Source organism: Cebus imitator, unplaced genomic scaffold, assembly GCF_001604975.1.
Source record: "Cebus imitator isolate Cc_AM_T3 unplaced genomic scaffold, Cebus_imitator-1.0 Scaffold311, whole genome shotgun sequence".
Classification (NCBI taxonomy): Eukaryota; Metazoa; Chordata; class Mammalia; order Primates; family Cebidae; genus Cebus; species Cebus imitator.
The window spans coordinates 858,079-883,162 of NW_016107626.1; the positions used below are offsets into that span (position 1 = coordinate 858,079).

The following is a 25,084-nucleotide window of genomic DNA, read 5'->3' on the forward strand; positions in this document are numbered from 1 at the left end:
TTCCTCCCCCTTCTTCTCCCTACTCCTCCTCCTCCCCATCTCTCTTCCTGCTCCTCCCTCTCTCTTCCTCTCCTTCCTATTCTTTTCCCTCTTCCCGCCCCCTCCTCCCCTCACTTACCACTCTACCTCCCTCTCCTTCTCCCTCTTCCCAGCTAATTGTGTTGAGGCTGTACCTTGTGATAGGCACTTTGAGTACCTCTCTTAGCTCATGTCATGTAGTTCCTGGGGAAGGGTACCCCATTGTACAGGTAGGTACACAGAAGAGGGGAGAGATGCCCCCACTACAATGTGCTGGGAGCAGAATTTGGACCTGAGTCCAGCCCCCCATCCCCTGCAGGAAGGATCTGGACTCCTGCAGTGTCAGGGGGCAACTGCCTCTCCATAGCAAAGCTTCATTTGTTCAGTTCCTGGCTCAGGGCTATGACCTCTGTCTCTGAGGCTCAGAGAGGTGAAGCCCCTTGCCTGGGTTCAGGTGGTTATGTAGTGGGGATCCTGGTTCAGATCCACGGCTGTCTTTCTTCCCAGCAGTACTTCTGTCCTCCAGGTGATTCTCCCCCCCAGGACACTGCAGTACCTGGAGACATTCTGGTTGTCATAACGGGTGAAGGGTGCTTGTAGCCTCTAGCATGCAGTGGTCAGGATGCGGCAAAACCTCCTACGATGCACAGGACAGCCCCCACCGCAGAGAATTGTGTGGTCCCAAATGTCACTGGCGCTGAGGCTGAGAAACCCTGCTCTGGGCCCTTCCCCAGCTGACCCTATGCTCCTGAACCTAAGACAGCAATAGACATACATGCAGCAGCAGGTGTCGGGGCTACAGGTGAGCTTAGGCCTTTGACCTCCGCATTCGTCTGCCACCTGTACCTGTGCCTGGAATAAAAGGTGCATCACGGGTCCCCACCTTCAGCACTTCTTGTTTTCAGGTTGCGTGTCAGACTCCTTCTTGCCTAAGTTCCCTTAGGGCTTGGCTCCAGGCAGCCTCCCTAATCTAAGACTTCAGCAGCTGCTTCAGGACTCTGCACGGCCAAGGTCCCTTTGCCCAAGGTCGCCAAGGCCATCGTGGCAGCAGTGGAGGCAGGGGAAGGAGAGGAGAGGGCCCTAAGAAAAACTGGTTTCGCTAGTTCCTGGAGCATGCCTAAGGCCAGGAGAAGTTGCTGCCATTGTGGGCTCTGTCTATGGGATTTAGGGCTTTGGTTCAGGTGGTTTCTGCCAGGCTCTGGCCAGAGGCCAGCCTGGGCAGTGTCCTGGCAGTGCTGAGTGACACATCACATGCACGGAGAGGAGCAGTGCCTGGCCCTGAGCAGAGGGGAGGCTTGGAGGGAGTCAGACCTCCAGGCCTGGGTTGCCCTCCTCACCCCCACCCTCGCCCCATCTCTGACTCCTGCAATATCTGTATTTAAAAATGTTTACAGATAATAATGGTGTTCAGCCCCAAAAGGCAGACAGGAGCTTCCTGACAATTGCAGTGCGCGCTGGGTTGGAAGTTTTCTCAGGGAGCACAGCTAGTCCCCAGGAGCCAGTGAGAGCACCAGGGCTCTGGGGGCTCTTTGCCAATCTCAGCCTTTCAGGGAGGTTAGGAGAAAGGCTCCAGAAGCCTGCAGGAAGAGCAGGGGTTCTGGGGAAGATGAAGTTCTTCGTCCAGGATCCCTCTGTGACCATAAGGTGAGTTGCTTTGCCCCATGCCTCTAGTGAGGCAGAGGGCTGGGCCTCTGTCTAGGGGGCAGGCTTCTTAAAGGCAAAGAGTTTGCAAATTCCAACAGGAGCAGGTCCCTACGAGAATGGCTTTTATTTTAAAATTATTATTTTTATTGAATCGGATGACTGCATTTGGAGGCTGGGGTGAGGGGTGAGGGCCACCCCTCTTGGATCCACAGATGGGTCATTTTTATGTGTCTAGGGTGTCAGCCCAGGATCAGCCCTGGGTTTCTGCCACGGAGTCCAGAAAGAGCCACGGAGGTCTTTTGTTTGCATGTGAATGTTATTTTAACCTATTCCTTCTGGGCTAAAAATAAAAATTCCACTTGGATGCCTCTTCGTCTCTGTAAGATTGTAAGTTTCCAGGAAATAATAGATGGTCATTGATAGGCTCTTTGACTGCAGTGTGTCCTCTTCTTAAGCCAGGTTTTTTAAAAATTCAAAGTAGAGGAGGTTTCCCACCATGGAGGTGGAAGCCTTCATTTAGCATCAGGAACACACGCTCCACGATCGGGAGAGATTGTCCTTCGGGGATCTGCGCCACTGAGCCCGGGCTGGGAGTGCAGGTGTGGGTGAGGGGGAGGGCACACTTGGCTTTTGTACGGTTTTACATTTGGTATCGTTTGTGGACTTTTGGCTCTGAAAAATGGTTCGCAGGTGAAGTTGGATGTCTGGAGTTGGGCCCCAGGAAGGAGATGGAGGAGTGGTTTCTAAGTGTGAATATGGGTCACGGTTAAGTTCTTGGAAGCCACGTTGGTTTCCAGAGATGCCTGCTGTGTTTTTAAGCTGCAAAGTTGTATTTTATTTTATTTTTTGACCCAGTGGAAAATGGCGATTCAGGATCCTAAGGACTTTAGGAGAGGTTGTCTGAATGCTAAACCCCCTGCCCTGAAATGCTGGCTTTCTTTTTAGGACAGGAAATACGGGAAATTAACAGTCTTTTTGTGGAGTGTGGTTTGCATGTTGTTCTTTGAGGATGAATTACGGAATTATGCGCATGCATAACGATGGTAACCACAGACACATTCTAAGAATAACAAATCAGAAAAATCCATGGTGAGGTTCATTCAGAAATCATCAAGAGTATATTATCTAACTAAGGAGAGGTTCCGAGGAGCGTATTCCTGGAGCCACCATTTCAGCTGTCACCTAGGTGTAACTCTCAGCAGAAGCAAGCATTCCCACTAAGATGTTTTGCAAATTCACTGTTGGTTAATCTCATAACTTTTACCCTGCAAGCTGAAATAATAGGCCAGTATGAAAATGTGCTTTCTCTCTCATTCATTACCTTCCCTTCCTGAGCCAAGCCCATAGGTCGCTTGGCAGTTTGCAATTCTCTGTCTACATGGAATAGATATAGATTTTTTTTCCGGTATGTTTTGGATATTAACTCTTTGGTTGCCAAGCTGTTGAGCCCTGAGTCTATATCATACACCTGCAGACTGTGGCTTTCAGGGCGTCAACACATCGTGGTTATATAATGCAGTAGCTTTGCTTGTGGGGTGACTGTTCATATCATGTATGCTCAGAACGTTCTATTTTTAAAGGATAAAATACCACTCTTCAGAGCAGCCTGCTCACTCCTGCCTCCCTGGGAACCACACGCTTTGTACCGTGGAGCTGTTGGCATGAAGTCTCGTGGCATATGGACAGGAGCGCTTTCCTCCTGTCTAAGGCCTCTTAGGACCCGATGGATGGCTGGAGGCCGTTTCTCTCCAGTCCTGAGGTTGATGATCCGGAGCTCTTGCTGCTATTTTCGGCTTCCTTTCTTCCTTGTGTCTTGACATAATTCGACATGTCACAGCTGAATCTCATCTGTTTGCAGAGCTTACTGTGTTTTGTAATCTGTGTTTTGTGGGGCAGAAACAGTCCTTGCCTGAGCATATTATATCGTTATTATTCAGGGGGAAAGTTATGATACTATAAATTCACTTTAAAATATGCAAAACAAAATAGATCCCTTTATTTTCTTTCTGCTGCTAATTTTCTGGCTGGGAGCACCTGGACAGTCCACACTGCTCCTCCTTCTGCTGGACCAGAAGGCAACAAGCAGTGGTTCTCACAGCTTGGGAACCTGTATGAGAAGCACCTGGAGGCTGTTACAAGGGTGATTGCAGCCGCACTGGCAGAGTTTCTGAGCTAGCAAGTCTGGGGTAGGGCAAGTAATTTGCACCTCTCGCAAGTTCGCAGGTGATGCTGACGCTTGCCCACCACTGCACTCTGCATCACAGATGGAGATCATGGAGGAGGGTTGGTAAATATTTAGGAGGTGGACGATGCCTGCGTCCAGAGAGCCAATTTAAGAAATATACAGATGGTGGAGCAGGAGATTTTCAGTTGTTGTGTATCCTGTCCACGCAGTTGAAGACGGACTTGATTGAAAAAGAAATTAAAGCTGAAATAAAATTAGATGACTGAGAGGATGGCTCCTGACAGCATCCAATGCCGTGATGTTATTTAGGGAGGATGAAGCATCACGACTCAGACAACTTACTTTGAGATGGCCAACAGCACACACAGACATAAATGAAGTGCGTGTGTGTGTGTGTGTGTGTGCACGCGCATGTATGCACACACACGAAACAGCAAAATATTAATTGCTGAAACAATGGGTGTTCATACTATTCTAATTTCATATTTCTATTTCTAATGCTTTCTGCATAATAAACATCATATTAACATGGTAAACACAATAATAGGACTTAGGATGGCTTTTCTTGTGTGTGTGCATAGTGGTGAGTAAATCAAGATCACCCACAGGTTCATAGCTATGTCGCTCTGGGTGGCATGGGCACTGTATTAGTCCGTTTTCACACTGCTGATAAAGACATACACGAAGAAAAAGAGGCTTAATGGACTTAGAGTTCCATGTGGCTTGGGAGGCCTTGTAATCATGGCAGAAGGTAAAAGGCATGTCTTCCGTGGCAGCAGACAAGAGAGAATGAGTGCCAAGAGACAGGGGTTTCCCCTTATAAAACCATTGGATCTCGTGAGACTCATTCACTGCTATGAGAACAGTATGAGGGGAACCGCCCCCATGATTCAATGGTCTCCCACCAGGTCCCTCTTGCAACACAGGGAAACTATGGGAGCTACAATTCAAGATGAGATTTGGGTGGGGACACAGCCAAACCATATCATGCACACGCATTCTCATTTCCTTGGGAGTTCTCATTTCCTTCCTTTCTCCCTGGTCTTTTATCTCCTTGTTCGTTCCTCTTTTCCCTTCCCTTCTCTTTCATCCCCTTCTCCCTGGCATCCCTGTCTTCTGCTCTCCCTCCCTCCTTCCTTCTTCCTGTCCCGCCTCCTGTCTTCTGATGTCTGGGCCAAAGGACTCTGGTCCAGGAGGGTTCTGTGTGGGGATGTGTTATACTGAAACCCTAATTAACCTCAGTAGGGAAGGCACCAGGTTCAAGAGGCCAAAGAAGAGACCTGGAGCCAGCAAACAAGACATGCGGTTCTTTTAGGGATTTACATGCAGGAGAGAGAGTCCCATGGTGGTGGTTCGAGAGGGCTGTCTTAACATAACGAAACGGTCCAGTAGCGGCAGGCTGGACGACATATCCACCTTCCTACGCAATCTACCACAGACACAATCTAAGATGAACAAATGAGAAAAATCCATTTGAGTGACATTTGAGCAAAGCCATAAGGCGATGAGGCAGCAGGCTGGGCAAGAAAACCACAAGGCAGCCGCCTGCAAACATCGTGTAGCTTGTACCGCATTTGCACCCGGCACCCTCCCCAACCACCTCCACCTGGCAGCCTTCATGGAACTCAGACTTGTCCACCTGAGGCCCGTGGGCTGCGTGCAGTCCAGGACGGCTTTGAATGTGGCCCCACACAAATTTGTGAACTTTCTTAAAGCATTGTGAGACTTTTTGTGATTTTTTTTTTTAGCTCATCAATGATCACGAGTGTTAGTGTGTTTTATGTGTGGCTCAAGACAATTCTTTTTCTAATGTGGCTCAGGGAAGGCAAAAGTTTGGACACCCCTGATAGTAACCTAAAACTCACGGCCTCAATCCCCTGTAGGGCCCATGTTCCACAGGGCAGGCTGGAGGCTCAGATATTTATCATAGAAAGGAATGGATCTGCGGGTGGGCCACTTCCGAATTCCCTAGTTTGGAACACACATTCAGGTGCATCTGCATTACAGGGTTATTCTAAGGGTGTGCTTAAAATATTGATGTCAGGTGCCTTTCCCTATAGGATGCTGCAGTGTCCGCCCAGGAAAAAGTTGAGTCATGTGCCACTTATCATTTTCCCAGGGTTTTCAGGCAGCTGCCCTGCTTTTTTATATAAAGTTTTATTGGAACACACACCACAGCCATTCACTTACACACTCCTCTGGCTGCTTTCCAGCAGAGTAGCTGAGGCAAAGACCAGAGGTCCACACAACCGAAAATATTTACATCTGGCCTATTGCAGAAAAAGTTTGCCCATCCTGATTTGTCTCTGTGGGATGGCTCTCTTGGAGGTTCTACACATACACATGTGCACATGTGCATACATACAAAACTCATACTAAGAAATGCAGCAAGATGTTGACAGTTGTGGAGTCTAGAGTCCATGTGATTGTTCATTACACTATTTTTTTCTACTTTTCCACATGTCAAAAAAATTTGTAAAACATTTTGATGACTGCAGCGGTGACCACCTGGGGTCTCTAAAGAATAGTGCAGGCCTCCATCCCAGGTTCTGAGTCTTCACCTTTTGCCTCACCCCCTTGGCAGCTTAATTGAATGGATAGATGACACAAGTCAATAAAAGCGTTAACAATGCTTCCCATATACTCAAGAGCCAAACAGACATCTCAACAGACTGTTAGAGAGGCTGAGTCAACAAGGAGGAGTTTCATGTTGATGAGCAACAGGTATCCAGCTCAGATTTACAAAGCCCTTTCCTAGGTCCTGCAAGGAGCAGACTTCACTAGAAATCAGACCTCTTGGCTGGGCACAGTGGCTCATGCCTGTAATCCAGCACTCTGGGAGGCCGAGGCAGCTGGATCACTCGAGGCCAGGAGTTCAAGGCCAGCCCAGCCAGCATGGCAAAACTCTGTCTCTACTAAAAATCCAAAAATTAGCCAGATGTGGTGGCACACACCTGTAATCCCAGCTACTCAGCCGGCTGAGGCAGGAGAATCGCTTGAACCCAGGAGGCGGAGGTGGCAGTGAGCCGAGATTGTGCCACTGCACTCCAGCATGGGCAACAGAGTGAGACTCTGTCTCAAAGAAAAGAAAAAAGAAATCAGGCCTCTTAACTGAACCAATGTCTACAGGGTCCCTAGAGTATGTGTGTGTGCACACTGTTCCAGCCACTGGGACATCAGGGTGCAAAGCCTCCTGGAGCTCGTGTGCTGGTGGGAGAGGACAATGAATAGCACCTTCAACCAGTAGGGAATCGTCCTGCATATTAGAAATAAGTGTTGTGGGAAATGAACAGGAGCAGCAGGGGGAGATAAGAGAAAGTATAAATGTGGTGGGCGGTAGACAGTTGAGTAATACATGGAGTGTCAGGATTGGCATCATCAAGGAGGTGACATTTGAGCAAAGCTGTAAGGCGGTGAGGAAATTAGCCATGTGGGGATCTGAGGCGAGAGCCTTTGGGGCACAGGGAATCTTCAGTGAAGAGGCCCTGAGTAAGAGCCTGCCTGGCAGGTTCCAGGAGCAGGGAGGAGGACCCTGTGGTGGCTGGACTTGCATGAGATTGCTAGGGAGGACATGGGAGAGAAGCAGGGACATTGTAGGGAGGGGCCTCTGCCAGTGCTCGCGCTTCGCTCTGAGAGTGATGGGGGGGCACCACTGAAGTGTTGGAGATTTAGTTATGATTCATCAAATGACTTCAGAACAGACTAGTGTCCGAGGGCGGGGACCGGCCAGCCTAGCAGTCACGGCTACAGTCCAGGTGGGAGATGATGCTGACTGGCCACAGTGAGGGCGTGGATGTGGGTACTTCTAGAAGGTGGAACGATGCAGTTGGCTGAGGGAGCAGATAGGAAAACAGGGACAGTGGAGTTTCAAGGGAGGACTCTCGGGTTCTGTCCTGAGCACCAGAAGGATGGAGCATTGGTCCTGGCCTATGAGGGGAAGGCCGTGGTGGAGCAGGTTTCAGGGAGAGAGCAGGTCCATTTCAACTAGAGTGAATTTGGAGCATCTATTTGACATCCATGCAAAGATGACAAACTGGCAATTGGCTGCACAACTCTGCACTTGGGAGAGAGGTTTGGGCTGAAACTGTGCATTTGGGAGGCCGCGGCTGAGCAGAAGCTGAACAGGAGCTAATGCACGCTCTCCCAAATGTAGTCATTTGTCTGCCACCTGTAGTCTAATTTGCTAAATACTTTCTTTTAAACTAGGTCTGTTTTGTTTTGTTTTTTGAGATAGAGTCTCACTCTGTCACGAGGCTGAAGTGCACTGGTACAATCTTGGTTCACTGTAACCTCTGCCCCCCGGGTTCAAGTGATTCTCCTTCCTTAGCCCTCCCAAGTAGTTGGGACTACAGGCACACGCCACCATGCCCAGCTAATTTTTGTATTTTCAGTAGAGATGGGATTTCACCATGTTGGCCAGGATGGTCTCGAACTCTTGACCTTGTGATCTGCCTGCCTCAGCCTCCCAAAGTGCTGGGATTAAAGGCGTGAGCCACTGCGCCCAGCCCCCCACCCCTTTTTTTCAGTTTGAACTCATTTTAAAAGGATATTTTATGTTGCATTTTTAAGTAGAAATCCAGTATTGCTTGCCTTTGATAAATGGTAACCATAAAATAAAACAATGCCAACAAAACAACATTTAGTCCAAACTAGGCATCATCTCTCACCAAGGATTTTGAGCCAGAGCATCCTCTGTATTTATTCAGACACAGAGATCATCAAGTGTCAGATGCCAGGGTCACCATAATACCAAACAAAGACTCTGCTCTTGAAGTTCTTGGAAGATTGGTGGGAAATTGACAAGAAATTAGCTTCTGTTGCTTTGTCCTGGGTCCATGAATCCCTTAAAGTCACCTTCTTACCTCTTATGTGCCTAGCCCTTGAAGAGATGCTGAGCTGAGCAGCTGTTATAGTGAATAATGTAGGAAGCTTGGGGTCCAGCTTGACCCTCTGCTAGAGGTTGGGTTCTCTTTAGGACCACGTGTTTTCTGAAAGGCAAACTACAATTTGCAAGAATGCTAGAGCGGTGATGACCATTTGTTTTAGAACAGACTTGGGGGATGACAGTCGGGGAAAGAAAGGGTGGGATTTTTCCTGCATGGTTCTAGGATGTGGCCCTGGGGGCAGCTGGGAAGGATAAGAGGATAAAAGTGGATTTGGTTTCACTTCCCTCTGAGCACAGGCTTTCTCTCTGAGAATTCTCACTGGGGCTCATATTTTTTAAATTAAGTAGTCTGCTCCTGAATAATACCTGTCTCTGGGGCTGTTTCTCTTTTCAGTTTCTATATTGGGGTCCCTTTTTGACATTATAGGCTTTCCTCAAATGCCTGGTAAGCCAGGACCGACCTTGTTTATTGCAGAATGCAGCAGCAAAGGCCTTGTGTGTGCTCGTGGCGTGTTTTGGGCACGGAACGAGCTGGCTCAGTAGCCTGGAGCCCAGCAGTTGTGTTGAGCAGCAGATTCTTCCATCCTCACAGCCCTTCATTCAGCATTTTCAGAGCACCCCACTCCTGCTGAGCCCCTGCACCCCCCTCTTGCTGGGCCCCTGTACCCCCTTCCTAATTGGCCCCTGTAACCCCCCTCCTGCTGGGCCCCTGCAGCCCCCTCCTGCTGGGTCCCTGTACCCCCCTCCTGCTGGGCCCCTGTACCCCTTCCTGCTAAGCCCCTGCACCCCCCTCCTGCTGGGCTCCTGTACCTCCCTCCTGCTGGGTCCCTATAACCCCCTCCTGCTGGGCCATTGCACCTACCTCCTGCTGGGCCCCTGCATCCCCCTCCTGTTGGGCCCCTGTAACCCCCTCCTGCTGGGCCCCTGCTTCTGCCCTGCAGTACTGTGGCCCTCTTCCTCCCCAACAGCTGGGAGGGCCTTCTGAAGTGCATATCAGACCCTGCCTCCCACTGCCCCTGGACCACAGCCTCTGAGATCCTGCCACCCTTCCTCATCTGGTCTTCCATTCCTGGGGAACATTGGCCACATAGCCGGGTGGCTGGGAGCATGGACTTGGGACACCCAACCAGCCTGTATTTGAACCCTGACTTGGTTCCTCATTTTCCTCATCTGTAAGACGGCAGTGTTGAAAGTACCCGCCTGCTAGGGTTGTTCTGAAGGTTGAGATATTCAAGTGCTATGAACACCGTCCAGCACAAGGCTGGCGAATGCTCCAGAAGGGTTCACTGCCACTCTTGCCATTTCCCTACTGATCCTGCATTCTGGCCACTCTGGCCTCTGCTCACGTTCCTGGAACTCGTCAGACCATCTCCCACCTCAAGGTTATTGCTCCTGCCATGCTTTCTCAGGACACTGGTCCCCTGCCTCACCATTCGGTCAGCCCAGGTTAAATGTCACCTGCTGAGAGCAGCCCTCTCTGACCATCCTGTTTAGAGCGGCCTCCCCACCCCACATTCCCCATGATAGTCTGGCCTGATTGTGTCTGCTGGTGGGTTCTGCTTCCCCCCACCAGAACTTGCCCATCATGAGGGGGCAGCCTTGCCTGTTGTCTCTTGTACTGCCTGGACTGGAGGCCCTTGGTTACTGCCAGTTGGCTGAATGAATGCAGGAATAAGGCAAGAATAATGCACAGATGCTGAACCATGATATGAGGGACTGTTTCATTCATGTGGCATTGGAGTGTGCTCCACCTGTACCTAACTTGTCCTATGTGAAGGTTTTCCTTCTGAATTTATAAGGTGCCCACCTTAAAGGCAGGAATTCAGCTCATACCTTTTAGTGGACACTGCAAGGTGTCCAGATCCTAGGACACAGCATTATATTGGTTATCGAATGAGACTGAAAGGGGATGAGGAGAGTGGCCAAGTGCATGGAGCTGGGGCCTAACTGCCCACATATGGTCTTCGCCCCTAGTACTGATTAGCCAAGTGTCCTTGGCCAACTTCATTTTATGCCACAATACCTTAGTCTCCTCATCTGTACAGTGGGAAGAATAATAATATCTTTTCTAGAGTTGGAGAGAGGATTAAATGAGCCAGTTATGTTTAAAGTCCTGGAACAGTGCCAATGCCCACCACATAGTAATTTCTATGTAAATATGAGATGTCATGATGATGGTGATGATGGTGGTGGTGGTGGTGGTGATGATGGTAGTAGTGGTGATGATGACGATGGTGGTGATTGTGATAATGACGGTGATGATGGTGATAGTGGTGATGATTATCATGGTGGTGATAGTGATGATGATGGTGGTGGTGATGGTGGTGATGATGATGATGGTGATCATGGTGGTGATAGTGATCATGATGACGGTGGTGGTGATGGTGGTGATGGTGATGGTGCTGATGATGATCATGGTGGTGATTTTGATAATGATGATGGTGGTGATGGTGGTGATGATGATGATGGTGGTGATTGTGATAATGATGATGGTGGTGGTGATGGTGGTGATGATGATGATGGTGATGGTGGTGATGGTGATCATGGTGGTGATAGTGATCATGATGATGGTGGTGGTGGTGATGACGAGGGTGATGGTGCTGATGATGATCATGGTGGTGATTGTGATAATGACAGCGATGATGGTGGTGGTGATTGTGATGTGGTGGTGGTGATGACGATGGTGATGGTGGTAATGAGGGTGATGTTGTCATCTTGCAGTAGATTTCAAAAAGTGGAATAGAGTAGAATTAAAGAAATACTAGTGAGTTAATAAGAGGACAGGAAGGTCACAGGAAGTGTTTACTAGGAAATGGAAGAGTCCAACTTAGTCCAGTATCGGTTGAATGCAGCAGACTCATGAACTTTACTGAAACCAAAATGTGCTGAAGCTGATGAGAAGATCGTAATTTCCCAGAGTGTGGACTGAAGCCTCCAGGAGGTGTCAGAGATGATTTTGGAGTAGTGCTTTTCACACCCTCTGTAAAATCGGGCCCATTAAAACATTTTCAATCTGTTGCAAACTGATAATTTCATTAATGTGTAGAGAATCATTTTCACACGTCACCCCTAAGAGAAGATTTGTGGACTGGTACCTGGAACAGATACTTATCTTGCAGTTGCCAGCACAAAACACTTTCCAGATGGGCACTGTGCAGGACGCGGTACTAGGACACACTTTGAGTAGCGCTGTTTCGGATATAAATCACATCACATGGGGCTTCGAATTTCACCATCCTGTGGTCAGCTGGCCGCTCCCCTGTGAATTTTCTTTCAGTTGTGTGGTTGTATATGGAGGAGAAAGTTGTAGTTTGTGGCTCATGCGTCATTGACGGGTGATATTGGATGATTTCTCTTTTCTAACAAGCAGAGAACTACCCCAGGCACAGAACCCTTGAAGGGCACAGTGTCTTGCCAGAATTATACTGACTTGTTTCCATTGCATTTATTTTGTGACCACTTAATGTTTTTGGATATTGATTCTGATTTTCCTGTTAGAGCCAAGATGTAAAGTTTCTTTAATAGATTATTTAGGTTCAAAAAAGTGAGTTGCATTAAAACATAATGTACATTATCATGCAGCTAAGTGTGCATATATGACAAAAATCATGAAAGTGATACAAGACAGATTTGCAGAGGACTCTAGCGGAAGGCAGGATAGAGGAGTGAGAACAGACCAAGTGGATGTTTGGGGTCATCTGGGGCCAGATAAGCCCCTCCCCCCATCCCTGGTGACACAGCATTAAGGACATCCTCCTTCATCCCAAACACCTGCTTTATGGGGAACCACAGGGCTGTATTCTTAGCAGGACTGGAAAAGCCTAGTCGGCTTTATCTTTTGGATCTGAGAATGTTGTCAGTGATCATGTTTCTCTCTTCACTGGGGTTGCTAGGAAGTCCAGCATCCAATTTCAGTCCAAACCTCCAATCCCTGTACAGAATCCTACAGTCTGTGTTTTATGTGTTGAAGCCATGGAATCATGTATTTTTCCTCCTTCATTTATTTTCTCCCTGGCCTTTTTTATTTTGTCTTTTTTTCTTAACTGCAGATACATTTTTGTAAGCTGTCTTACATCATTGTTTGGAACACAGTGGGAATAATACATAAATGCCAAATAAATAAATAATGATGAAACTTTTTCCTCAAACTGCGGGACTGGGGCTTCTCCGTCGTTAGAGTTATTTTAATGTGATCAGGACAAGGAGACCGAGAGAGTGTTGTAGGAAGTAAGCTTTGTTCTCCGGGGCTTGGCCTGCCCGCGACGCTGTGCTTGTTGGGAACGCTAATTTCTGTTATTTGGTGGTGCTCATATCTCAGGCCTCTGTTTAAGAAACAACATAGATTCCTCCAAGGCACATATTTGCATCCTGTGTGGGCCGAGGTGCCTGGCTTCATTTTTTCTCGAGATACCCACACTATCTCATGGGTATTTTTAAATGCGTATCTTGAGAGCCAACTTCTCTGCTGTGTGCAGGCTTTTCATGATGCTAGGAGAGTTGCCATGTGGATTTGCAGGGCTAAAAATCAATGCACAGGCAGCGTCAGCTCAATCGGTGGGACCCATTGTCCTTTTAGCGCTTGGTGGAGCAGCCTTGGAGGGAGGGTCATTCTCCAGGCAGGGCAAAGCTCAGTTCCAGGTGCTGTAGTTACAGGAATGACCAGAAGGCCAAATGGACCTTGGGGTAGGTCTTGAGGCCAGGTAGTGAGGTGACCTAGAGCGGGGAAGATGGTGTGTCAAACGTAGAGTGGCACAGAGATGGCAGAGGCTGGAGAGCTGTTGAGTCCTGCATCTTTTCACACTTGTCTGGGGATCTTGAGTTGTGTAGAGGTGCCGCATGGCCTGCCTGTTGAGGAGCAAACCAAGCTGACCGGGTTACAGGTGCCATCCCCTGTCCCCTCTCGTCTGATTAGTTTGGATACTAGGATGCTGCGTGGATTCTTCTGAAATACAGACATAGCCGGTGAAACAATTTTGAACCCCCTGCAGTAGTCCAGCCCCTCATTTGTCACTAAAGGAAACTGAAGCCTTGCCAGAAATCCCGAAGTGGTAATCCTTCATCCTCCTGCAAAGTTCTGGGGTAGGACACCACCCTTCACCTGACTGCGGAAGCCAGAAGCCTGGGTGTCCACCTGCCCCTCCCTTTTCCTCCTCATCCCCCTCCCTGCCGCATCCCTGCATCCTGGGGGCTCCAGGCCTCAGCACTTCTCCACTTCATCTGCTTCTCATTACCCCCAGCCACACCACCAAGGTCCAGGCACCGTTGTCTCTGTGCTGGGAGGATACAGATGCATCCTGAGCCACCCAGCTTCCTCTGTTAGGCACATCTAATTGGGTTTCTGCTGGGTAATGGGAGTGATCATTTGAAACCTCAAATCTCATTATGGCAGTCGACACCCCTTCCCCCATGTTCGCATCTTGTTTTGAATCTTTCAGTAGTTGCTCATGGCTTGTAAAATCAAAACAAAACAAAACACCCAAATTCCTCACCAAGCCCCTCCCTGTACCTCTGGCCTCATGATGGCATGATTCTGAGTCTGGGGACCTGGACGCATGGTCTGAGCTGTGTTAGAACTCTAACCTACACCACCCATTACCTTGCACAAACACACATGTTTGCTGGCTGGCTCTAGTTCACCCTCTCATCCTAGCCTCAGCATCTCTTCTGCAGGAAGGCCCCTTCCAATCTCACCAGGGCCCATCACATCATCCTGTCTGATGCTCTTTGTCACTCTGGGCTAATCCTTCGGGGCCCTCAGACCCTGTCCCCACTGTCTTAGTGTTGGGGCTCGTTCTCTCCCTTCACTGGGCTGTCGGCTTCCTGAGAACCAAGGTCACATATAGCATTAGCCTGTTTCCCAGGCCTTCAGCACAGTGCCCCTGTGGGCACAGGAGGTATGTGCAGAGTGAAAGGACACCTTAGGTTTGCAGGAAGACTGTGTTACAGAGAAGTGGTTTTATGTTCCAAAGTTCAAGCAGGAAATGTCCTCCTTCTCCTCCTCTTCCTCCTTGTAAATCCTTCCCCATCACTGGATGGCTGAAGCATCTCATGGTGGAATAGTTTCAGATCCAGGGTTCCCAGGAAAGGAAAGCACCTCCAGTTCACCATCCCCCTTTACTAATAATAAACATTTAACGAATGATTGCTGCCTGTTCATATTACCAAACCCTCACTGCCAAAGGCCACCAGAGACGCTCCTGGGGTCAAATAAAATTAGATTTATGGAGGTTCTTGCATCACAGGGTAACAAAGCATTGAGGGTCGTGACAGCATCCAAATATGCAGGACTTGGAGGGACTTTTTTTTTTTTTTTAATAGGGATTAAGGTATGAATTGGATGATTCTAGAAGAAATGAAAGAAGCAAGGACTGGCTCTATCTGATACTATAAAGAAAGAAGCCTCTCACTATAGGGCATCTCAGTGGCCTTGGTTCAGGAGGTCAGAAGAACTAGTTGAGGCTGGGTAAGAGCAGGATCCCTGCATGTGGAGGGGATGTCAGTCACGTTTGTGTGTCCTGGCAGAGACCTTGGCTGTCCCGTCAGAAGCTTCCTCTGATTGTCAACAGGGATGATTTTATTTTACTCTTTATGCTTTTATCTTTCATACTTAAAACTTTGATCAGTCTAGAATTTCTTTTGATATAAAATGTGAGGGACAGAGCCAACCTGCTTTTCTATTTTAGATTGCTATCAATTGTCCCAACTCCATTTATTGAATGATAGTTGCTTTTCTCTGATTTTCTTGCCTCCTTTATAAATATATTAAATTCCATGCAATTTTGTGTCTATTTTTGGACTTTTCATTTTTTTCTCATTGAATTCTCTGTATCCTTGCAACAAAGCCACATTTTTTAAATTATTATCACTATGATATATGTTTTAATAACAGAAATCTGTTTCCCTCATCCCTTATTCCTCTTGCAGCTTTTTCTAGTTCTTCTTGTTTATTTTTATATAAATTTTAACTTATTTACTATATGTCTTTTAAATCTCTGATAACTTTAGCAGCATTTTAGTTGTGTAGGAATTACAGAATTTTAATTCTGGATGGATGGTGAGAAGGTTTCTGTCGAACTCTCTCATTTTCCAGAGAGGATATGATTTTATCAAAGTAATACTGTTTGTGGCAGTGAGAAACCAGGGAATCCCCAGCCCTGGACCCACCTCCAGATCCCCCACCAAGCCTCCAGCTTTTGACCCTGCATGTTTTCAGGTACTCAGAGAGTACTTAATCAATATTTAGCTTAGTGGACTGCTACGATTTAAATTTGACCCTTTGATTCCAACTACCGCCTTCTGCTATGCTGCTTTTAGAAGAAAGGGCAAAGTTAAGGAATTCAACCTTTGTTTCCATTTATCTGTTAGCCTTCCGAGATAGGCTGTGATGTAGCCAACACCACCCCTTGTATCCGTGGTCAAAGTTGGAAGGAAGCTCTTTCAGAGAGGTTGGCTTCATTGATCTTGTGGGGAAAGTCTTACAAGTACCCAGGCCATGGTGTTTGCCAAGGAAGTGAGTGGTGTGAAATCCAGTCTTAAGAACAAAAGCCCTACAAGTCTGTACCCAGCGGGGTCGCTGGCCTAGAATGGTAATAAATAGAATTGGGTGACAACCCTGAAGGTCACCTGTGGTTCGGCTCTGGAGGTGTCCTTGTTTGTACTCACTTTGAGTTACCATCAACTTATATATAGCATCAGGCCAATTGCCCAGTGATGATTTCGACTGTCCCTTGCCAGGGGCCTGGGCTTGTGGTTTGGTTGAGTCTGTCATGGTCTCTGTGACCTCAGAGGAGGAGGAAGGAGGATGATGACGGATGCTTCTGGTGATGCAAACAACAAACGTTTTTGGATGATGTGCCTGATACCGTTCTCTGTACTCTCCATGAGTTAATCCTTTAGTCTTCAAACAACCCTTTGAGGCAGATGAGGAGACTGAGCACTAAAAGGTGAATGCAGAGTCAGTGTGAGCACAGAGGGCCTGGTGCCCTGCTAGGGCATGCCTCCTCTTGGCTGGAGCTCTGTGGCAATAGTTGGAACAAGGGAACCTTGGTTAAAATATCAGCTCCACACTGGGGTCTGTAGGGGAGAAATAGGGGAGGGACAGTGGGGGGTGGGGAGTTGGGGAGAGATAGCATGGGGAGAAATGCCAGATATAGGTGATGGGGAGGAAGGCAGCACATCACACTGCCATGTGTGTACCTATGCAACAATCTTGCATGTTCTTCACATGTACCCCAAAACCTAAAATGCAATAAAAAAATTGAGAAAAAAAATATCAGCTCCATTCCTTATGACCTTGGGAAACTTATGAATCTCCACATCTGTATTTTCACCTGTTAGCTGGAATGATGTATGTCATTTATAGTGTGTTAGGATTAAATGAGAAAATGTACATAAAACTTTTAGGTCATTGCCTAGCACCAGGTAGGTACTCAATGAAAAAAAAAGTAATGATTTTAATAACTTGTTTAATGTTTCTAAGGCTTAGGTTTTTCACTTATAAAGTGAAAGCATCATTAGATGTGGTGTGTGGCTGTCTTCTCTTTTGGTTTGGTTCAGTTTGAGGATTTGTTGGGGTCATGTCACCGTCATGAGCACCTGTGTGACCTTGAGCAGACTCCTTCACCCCTTTGTGCTGCAGTTGCCTCCACTCTAAAGTGGGGCTCCTGTAGGGGCTGGCTCAGGGTTTTGTGAGGATGAAATGAGAGATGCTTAGAGAATACGCAGCTTGGCACCTGGCACGGAGATCCTCATCCTCCAAGTTCCTATGACTGTTGCACCTGTGTGTTTGACTCAGTCCACAATCCTTTTCCATCTCCCTTCTCTTCTCTTTGTTTTGGGAAACTCTAAAAATACGTGTTGAGCAAAAACAAAAAAGAAGAAAGAAAAAGAATGCTTGTTGAGCTTGGGGTCGGTTTTTGGAATCATGACCTACTTTTAGGGTAGTCTGTTTCATTTGGAATAAACTTAGGTTTCTGAGACATTGGAACAGTGCTGTTTGACTTCACGTCTATTCGTGTGCTCTCACTGAGCTCTGTGAATACGATGTTTCTATTGCCCTATCTATCGGAGATGACAGACAACCATTTATATAGACTCTATGGACTCTTGGGGGATGCACCAGATCCTGTCTGTAGCTTCACTGCTTCTGAGATTGAGGTGTTACCTGATGTATCAGTTATCTGTTTCTGGTAACAAATTATTCCAGAATTTAGCTTGTGATTTTGTTGACAACTGAGGCTGGGCTTAGCTGGGCAGTTCTTCTCATCTTGGCTGGGCCCCCGCATGCATCCATATTCAACTGTAGGCTGGGTGTAACACTGCCTGATTTTGGTGTCAACTAGGATAACTGGGAGGACTCAACTCTGTTCTGTATGTTCTTCATCTTGGGCTTGTTCACATGGTGGAGGCAGAGCCCCAGGCAAGAGGGAAATATGCAAACCCCTGTTAGTCCTAGGCTCAAATCAGGCCCACCATCTCTTCTGCATGTGGTTGGCAGCGTTAAGTCTCAGTACAGCCCAGATTCAAAGAAAGAGGGCACAGATCTCCTCTTGACAGGAAGAGCAGATTTCACTGCAGAGGGGTCTGGCCTGGGGAGATAAAGAAATGTGGCCTTTTTTGCAATTTGCTTTGCTGACCACGTAGAGGCTGACTGGCCCTGTGTTTTTTATCATACGCAACTTTATAGAAATGTGTCTCCTAGTTGAACTTTGCAGAGACTCAGATTATCTTTCTGATGTGGGCTTTCTACCTTGTCATGAAAAGGCCAGAAAATTCCTGAAATGAGTTTCCTTTTCAGTTCTTCAGGTGAGAGGCTTCTCAGGGACCCACAGACCATTTTTCTGGCTTCTGTCTCCCTCTGCTTGTCACACACTGGTCACATACACAGTGGAAGTGAGCTTCTTTGCTTCCATTCCCAAACTGTAAGCTCCATGAAGACAGGAATCACTTTGACTCACTATGACATTGTTGCCACCTAGTAGGTCACCTAAATATAGGATGAAAGAAGGCAGGCAGGCAGGAAGGGAGGGAGTGAGTGAGTGAGTTAGGAAGTTAGGCATCTAGATAGGAAGGAAATGAGAGAAAGCCTGGTGGGAAGAAGGAAAGAAGGACATTGGCAGTAAAGATTGGGAAAGAAGGAGGTGAAGAGAGAGAGGAATTTAAATTATTCTTCAACAAGCTAGAGTATGACTTGGGGCAGGGCACTGACCTCTCTGTGCCTCACTGACTGCATCTGTACGATGGAGAAATAGCAGCACCTACCTGGCTTGTAATCAAATAATACATAGAAGCTTTTAGAATAGTGCCCATCACTGATGGCTGCCCTCGCTGTTATTCTAGTTGCTGCTGATGCAGGGCACTGGGACCCTCAGCATGGAAGACAGCAGCAGGGACAAGGGGAAATGCTGTGGGTCCAAGGAGATCGTTCAGGGGCTCGGAGGGACATGCAGAGAAAGAAGCAGCCCAGTGATTGCTGGGTGCCGTGCCGTGCAGTGCTTCTTCTAGACATGGCTTTGAGCAGCAATTGGCCAGGCTTCCAGAAACTTCAGAAGAAGTGGACTGTGAACTCTCTGAAAGCTAGATGCTGTAATATGCATTTTCATAATTCCCCCAAGGATGTGGACAAATAAACTCACAATCACACAAAACCCCACCACCCAGAGAGCAATGTGGTTGACATCGTGGCTGAGTTTATTACCAGAATTTTTCCTGTGGGAACCTATATAAATATAGAGCCTGTAGACAAAATTGGAATTTGTACCACTGATATGGTTTGGATTTGTGTCCACATCCAAATCTCATGTTGAATTGTAATCCCCAGTGTTAGAGGAGGGGCCTGGTGAGAGGTGATTGGACCATGGGGGTGGATTTCCCCTTGCTGTTCTCATGATGGTGCATGAGTTCCTATGAGATCCGGCTGTTTAAAAGTGGGTAGCGCCTCCCGCTTCATTCTCTTCTCCTTCTCTGGCTACATAATGTGAGATGTGCCTACTTCCCTTCTGCCTTCCACCATGATTGTAAGTTTCCTGGGGTCTCTGCAGTCATGCTTCCTGTACAGACTGTGAAACTGTGAGTCAACTGAACCTTTTTTCTTTATAAATTCCCCAGTCTCAGGTAGTTCCTTATAGCAATCTGAGAATGGACGAATACAACCACTTCTGCTGTGTCTTGGGTTTTTTAAACTCACGTTATTTTGCGAGTATTTTCTCGTTGACTGAGAATTTTGGGGTCGGGCATTTTTCTCTTTACTTCTTAGACACTCAATTTCTGTTTAGAAAATGGGGACAGTAAGAGTATCTCTTTCACAGAAGTTGTCGATTTTTTTTTAAGATATTCTTGCTCTGTTTCCCAGGCTTGAGTGCAGTGACATAATCTCAGCCCACTGCAACCTCCACCTCTCAGGTTCAAGCAATTCTCCTGCCTCAGGCTCCTGAGCGGCTGGCACTACAGGCTCAAGTCGCCACGTCCAGCTAATTTTTGTATTTTTAGTAGAGACTGTTTCACCAGGTTGGTGAGGCTGTTGTCGAACTCCTGACCTCATGTGATCCACCCACCTCAGCCTCCCAAAGTGCTGAGATTACAGACGTGAGCCACTGCACCCAGCCTATTTTGTTTTGACTTGGGGAGGGTTAAATGAGTCAATGTCCTTAGCCCAGTTTCATAACATCCACTGTAAACTTTTCTATACGTTCCTTTATTTAGGAAGAGTGAACGTAGTGCCAGGTTTTACGTAGAGAGAAGTGCTCTGTGTGCTTTGGTGTTAGCACATAATGAAATTAAATGGATATCAAAGCAGAGAGCACTTAGGGATTCCCAAAGCATCCAGAATGACGGTGGATGGTTATAAAGGACAGCAATAATACAATGACGCTGCCTCCAAGAGGAAGCACAGCATCAATTAGCACTGGGCAGTGGGTGGCCAGGCTCTTTTGTTGCTTTACTGAGAGCCTCCGAAGGGTGGTGAGGATGGAGAGTGGGGCCATGAGTGACTATCTCAGGCCCATTGAGAAGGTGCTTTTTCATGTGGTTGACCCATGGCAGAGGGAAGGACCTGTGTCATCTCTGAGTGTCTGAGCATGTTGGGAGCATGCCTCAGGACACGGAGTTTTTCTCCCTGGCCTCGTTGGGATGCTCTACACACCTAAGCAGGGTTTGCACATTCAGACACAGGCTGTTTGTATTCCAGCCGGCATTGCTGAGAAGGCCAGGGAGCAGCTTGGTGCATACTAAGGAGCAGCCCCTGCCCTGGCTCTATCTGTGCCAGGCTCCCTGGGCAGTTGCCCATGGAGAACACAAGCCAGCAGGCTTTGAGGAGAGCCAGGCCAGCCTTTGCCCACTGGAGGCCGATGGGAACCTGGGCGGCCCTCGAGGGTTCGGGTCTGCTTTTGGGAGACCTTGAAGGCTGATGTGTTTTCTCCCCAGCCCCACTCCTGCTTTACCTGGATTGCTACTGGGACTTCGAGACAGTCCATGCTTTCCTGTTGTGCAGGCTCTGCCTTGCTCAGGGGAATGGAGACTGAATCTATCAGTGATGATCCAATAAAGGGTCTCATACGTCAGCAGAGGGTTCTGGGATTCACCCCAAATGTTTGGGCAGAGGGAGGGCTACAGGCTGTGAAACAGAATTAAATAATGATGTGATAGGAAGCCCTACAAGCATTGGCCCCTTAAATTTTCTCCAGAGTCCTATGAGATAAGGACTGCCCCACTTACGAGGATACGAAACAAAGGCTCAGAAGGTGGAAATAAATCTCCTGGGTTTGACCAGGAGCCCAGAAGCCCTGTTCCAGAGCCTGTTGACAAATGAGGCAGGCACGTGCAAATCTCAGGGGGCACCTTCTGTCTGCTTTCTTCTGAGTGTGCAATCACATCATATTGTATTGATTGCTATTGGAAGACCAGATTCAGAGGCCTCATGGATCTATAGCATGACTTTATAGAAATAGCAAAAGAAAAGGTATTTTTCATGGTGGCTCAGACTTACTTCTTTATCCCTGTCCTTGCAGGCAGAGAGGCCCCTAACAAATATCAAAGGGTGATTAAGGGGACTTTGGAAGCCAGGAGACTTGGCTGTAGATGTGCTCCACCACTTGTTAGTCATGAGACCATTGGTAACTCATCAAACCTTCCTGAACCTCAGGTAGCTGCTATTGCTGTTTGTTACCCATGAGACCAAGGAAATAGTCATCATGCATGATGTTCTAGGCAGTGTACAAGCTAAGAAAGGAGCAGAGATTAGAAGGAGGAAAGAGAAAGAATAAGCAGGACATTTTTCACCTAAGAGATTGACAAAAAAAATTAATTTAATCAACAAATTGCCCAGTCTTTGGTAGTTCTTTATAGCAATTTGAGAATAGACTAATGCAACCACTTATGCTGTATCCTGGGTTTTTTAATCTTACATTATTTTGCAAGAATTTTATCATTGACAATATGAAGTGTTGGCAAACAGCTGGGGAAACAGCTCTTATATGTCTCTGGTATGAATTGGTCTGGCTACCTTGCAGACACAGTTTGGCAATATTAAGTAAAATTGGAAATGCAAATGCTCTGACTCTCTGTGACTATTTCTAGGTAAGGAAGCTTGGGCCAGGATGTTCATTACAATGTCAACATTGTGTGTAATTGTGAAAAACTGGAAAAAATTCTAAATGACTATTAATAGGGGGCTGTATACATCAAATGTGGCATGTTCTCACCATGGGACATGTGGCAGTAGTTAAAAACAATGAACTAAATTTCTATGGGAAAAAATGAAGTAGACAGTATAATATCATGTTTGTTAACCTACCCACCCCAACAAAATAATATCATATATAGCATGTCAATGTGAAGTGAAAAAATGACTAGATGGAGAGAGAGGGCCAGGGAGATGGAGAGACAGAGACAGAGACAGAGACAGAAAGCAAGGGAGTGTGAAAGCTGCAGGTATTACACTAAAAGGACACATACCAAATCTCTGATAATTGCTCCTTCTGGGAGTGTTAAACGATTAAAAAAAAAAAAAACAGATTTCACCTTTATCAGGAATGTGTCATTACAAATGATACATAGATTTTTATACATGTAAGCACACACCAGATGACAGCTTCAATAACCTCCAGTTTTGTGCATTTGATGTATTATTCCCCGTGCTTTTAGGTTTTCTTTTGTTACTCAAAGAATTGGCGAAATAATTTTTAAAATAAGAGATTTATTTGAGGAGTTTAGAGGGGAAGGGGAAAGTTTGGATGTCTAATGATTTTTATTTTAAGGTTGAGGTATGATTTGACTTACCTCTCTAAAGCAATTCTCTTTTTTCTGGGAGAATGTTTGCAGCAAACATTCACTAATTGCCTACCATGTTCATGGCCCATAGAACTGTCCATGGTACTAGTTCTCTACCAGGCACACAAATACATCCTCAGCTAAGTAAGTTTGACTTTGATGACTCTTTCTCTCAGTTTGATAAGAATTCAGCTGGCCATCCTCTGGCCCATCTGAGCCACAGGATGTTGAAAGAAGATCAATGCTGCCTGGCAAGTACATTCAGAAACACAACTTGCCCCAGGTATCCCAGTGTTTCTGCTGATCCTCAAATCCCAAGGTCATGTCAGCTATAAAAACATCAGCAAATTTATGGAGTATTAACTGGAAAAAAGTGTTGTTGCTTCTTAGTTTTTATAAGCCCAGGAGATTCCAAGAACAGGGAAAATATCTAAATCCAAGCCAGAAAAGGACAGAAGTGCTGAGCCCATTGGTGACTGCCCTTATCTGCTTTGAAATCCCTGAAGTTGGTGATGTTGTTTGCAAGGATGCAGCTACGTTTCCTTGTCTTGTTTTAGTCTTGGACTGAGACAAACATGACATTTTCTAGATTTAGGGCCCAGAGCTACAGAAAACATGACCCCAAAACAAAAACTTTAGATCTTTAAGTTATTGATTCTTGAGGAATATGCTGATACGTCATTTGCCCCTTGTAACTCCTAAACCCCTGACATATCTTTTTATGCTATTAAAATATGGCTCCTAGTTTTGTTTACTCCAGTCTCTTGGATGTTGTTATTTCCCTTGAATCTCCTAAGAGGCTAGAGATTATATTTGGTCTGGCAGATGGTTTTCTGTCTCCCCCTTTCTCCTTACGTTTATTCTAAAAATATTTTAGTAGGCTATATATAGCCTATTATTATATTTTAATAGGAGATATATATATATATATATATATATATATATATAGCCTATTTATTTTTAGAATAAATGTAAGAAGATATATATATATAATATATGTATATTAAATATATATATATGGTTACAAAATTAAGCAGCATGAAAAGGTGCACATTGCTATCTTGAATACCATCATCATCATCATCACCTTTACTAGATAGTGAAAAGTCTGCATACTAAACTTACTCTCTGGTTGACCAGTTCTCCTTCCCTGAGGCAACCCCTGTTACAAGTTTCTTTTTTGTGACTTCTTGTGGATTTATTCATGTCATTCATTTTGTGTGTGTGTTTTTCACATGAATGATGGTAATCTACATATACTGTTTTGTACCTTGTCTCACTTTCTAATATGTCTTGGAGATCATTTCATGGAGGTGGGTGTTGGTCTTTCTCAGTCTTTTATGTGTTGCCTGACAGTCTGTGGAAAACGTTGTTCTTCAGCGCCCTACGGATAGACACTGAGGTTGTTTCCAAACATTCGTCAGTGAATCAGTGCTACGTTGAACAATCTTTTAACCATGTATGCATATTTATTTTCAGGTTTGAGCTTATTTGTAACATATGTTCCGATGATTGCAAATGCTGGGCCAAATTATATGTGCATTTTAAGTTTGTCTAAGTGCAAAACATTGGCCTCCAAAGATATTATATCAACTTATAAACACAGAAAAGTTAATGGCAGCACTGTTTGTCAATGCCCTCACCAGCCTAGGTCATTGACAATTCTAAAACATGGATCTATAAGGTTTAGTGCTTAAAACGTCATTTTTGGTTTAGTTTCAAGCCATGTTCACACTTGAAATGATATGATATCTTACATTTCCTTCAGCACAATCCAGTTGGGGTGAGAGGGAGCAGATAGGGGCATATCTGGAAAGAGATCAGCATGCTTTGGTAGTTGTTGAAGTGAAGCTGAGTGATGAGTATGTGGTAGTTCACATTTCCATGCTCTGTACTTTTGTAGGTACTTATCTTTCTTTCCCTTCCCCTCCGTTCCCCTTCCTCCCCTTCTTTTTTCCTCCCTCCCTTCCTCCCTCCCTCCCTTCTTCCCTTCTTCCTTCCTTCCTTCCTTTCTTCCTTCCTCCCTCCCTCCCTCCCTCCCTCCCTTCCTTCCTCCCTTCCTCCCTCCCTCCCTCCTTCCTTCCTTT

General features: G+C 46.3%; 1 protein-coding gene across 5 annotated transcripts in view; it reads left to right on the forward strand.

Annotated features, from left to right (window-relative positions):
* The window catches only part of PHACTR3 (phosphatase and actin regulator 3), a 258,465-nt gene that overhangs the window by 95,588 nt on the left and 137,793 nt on the right, over nt 1–25,084 (forward strand). Inside the window, exon 1 of one of the 5 annotated variants that reach the window (XM_037729566.1) lies at nt 1,566–1,662. The exons of the other annotated variants lie outside the window; for them this stretch is intronic. The gene's annotated coding sequence lies outside the window, so the exon portion shown is untranslated. Of the gene's footprint in view, nt 1–1,565; nt 1,663–25,084 lie in introns of those variants that run through there. 5 annotated transcript variants of the gene reach the window in all.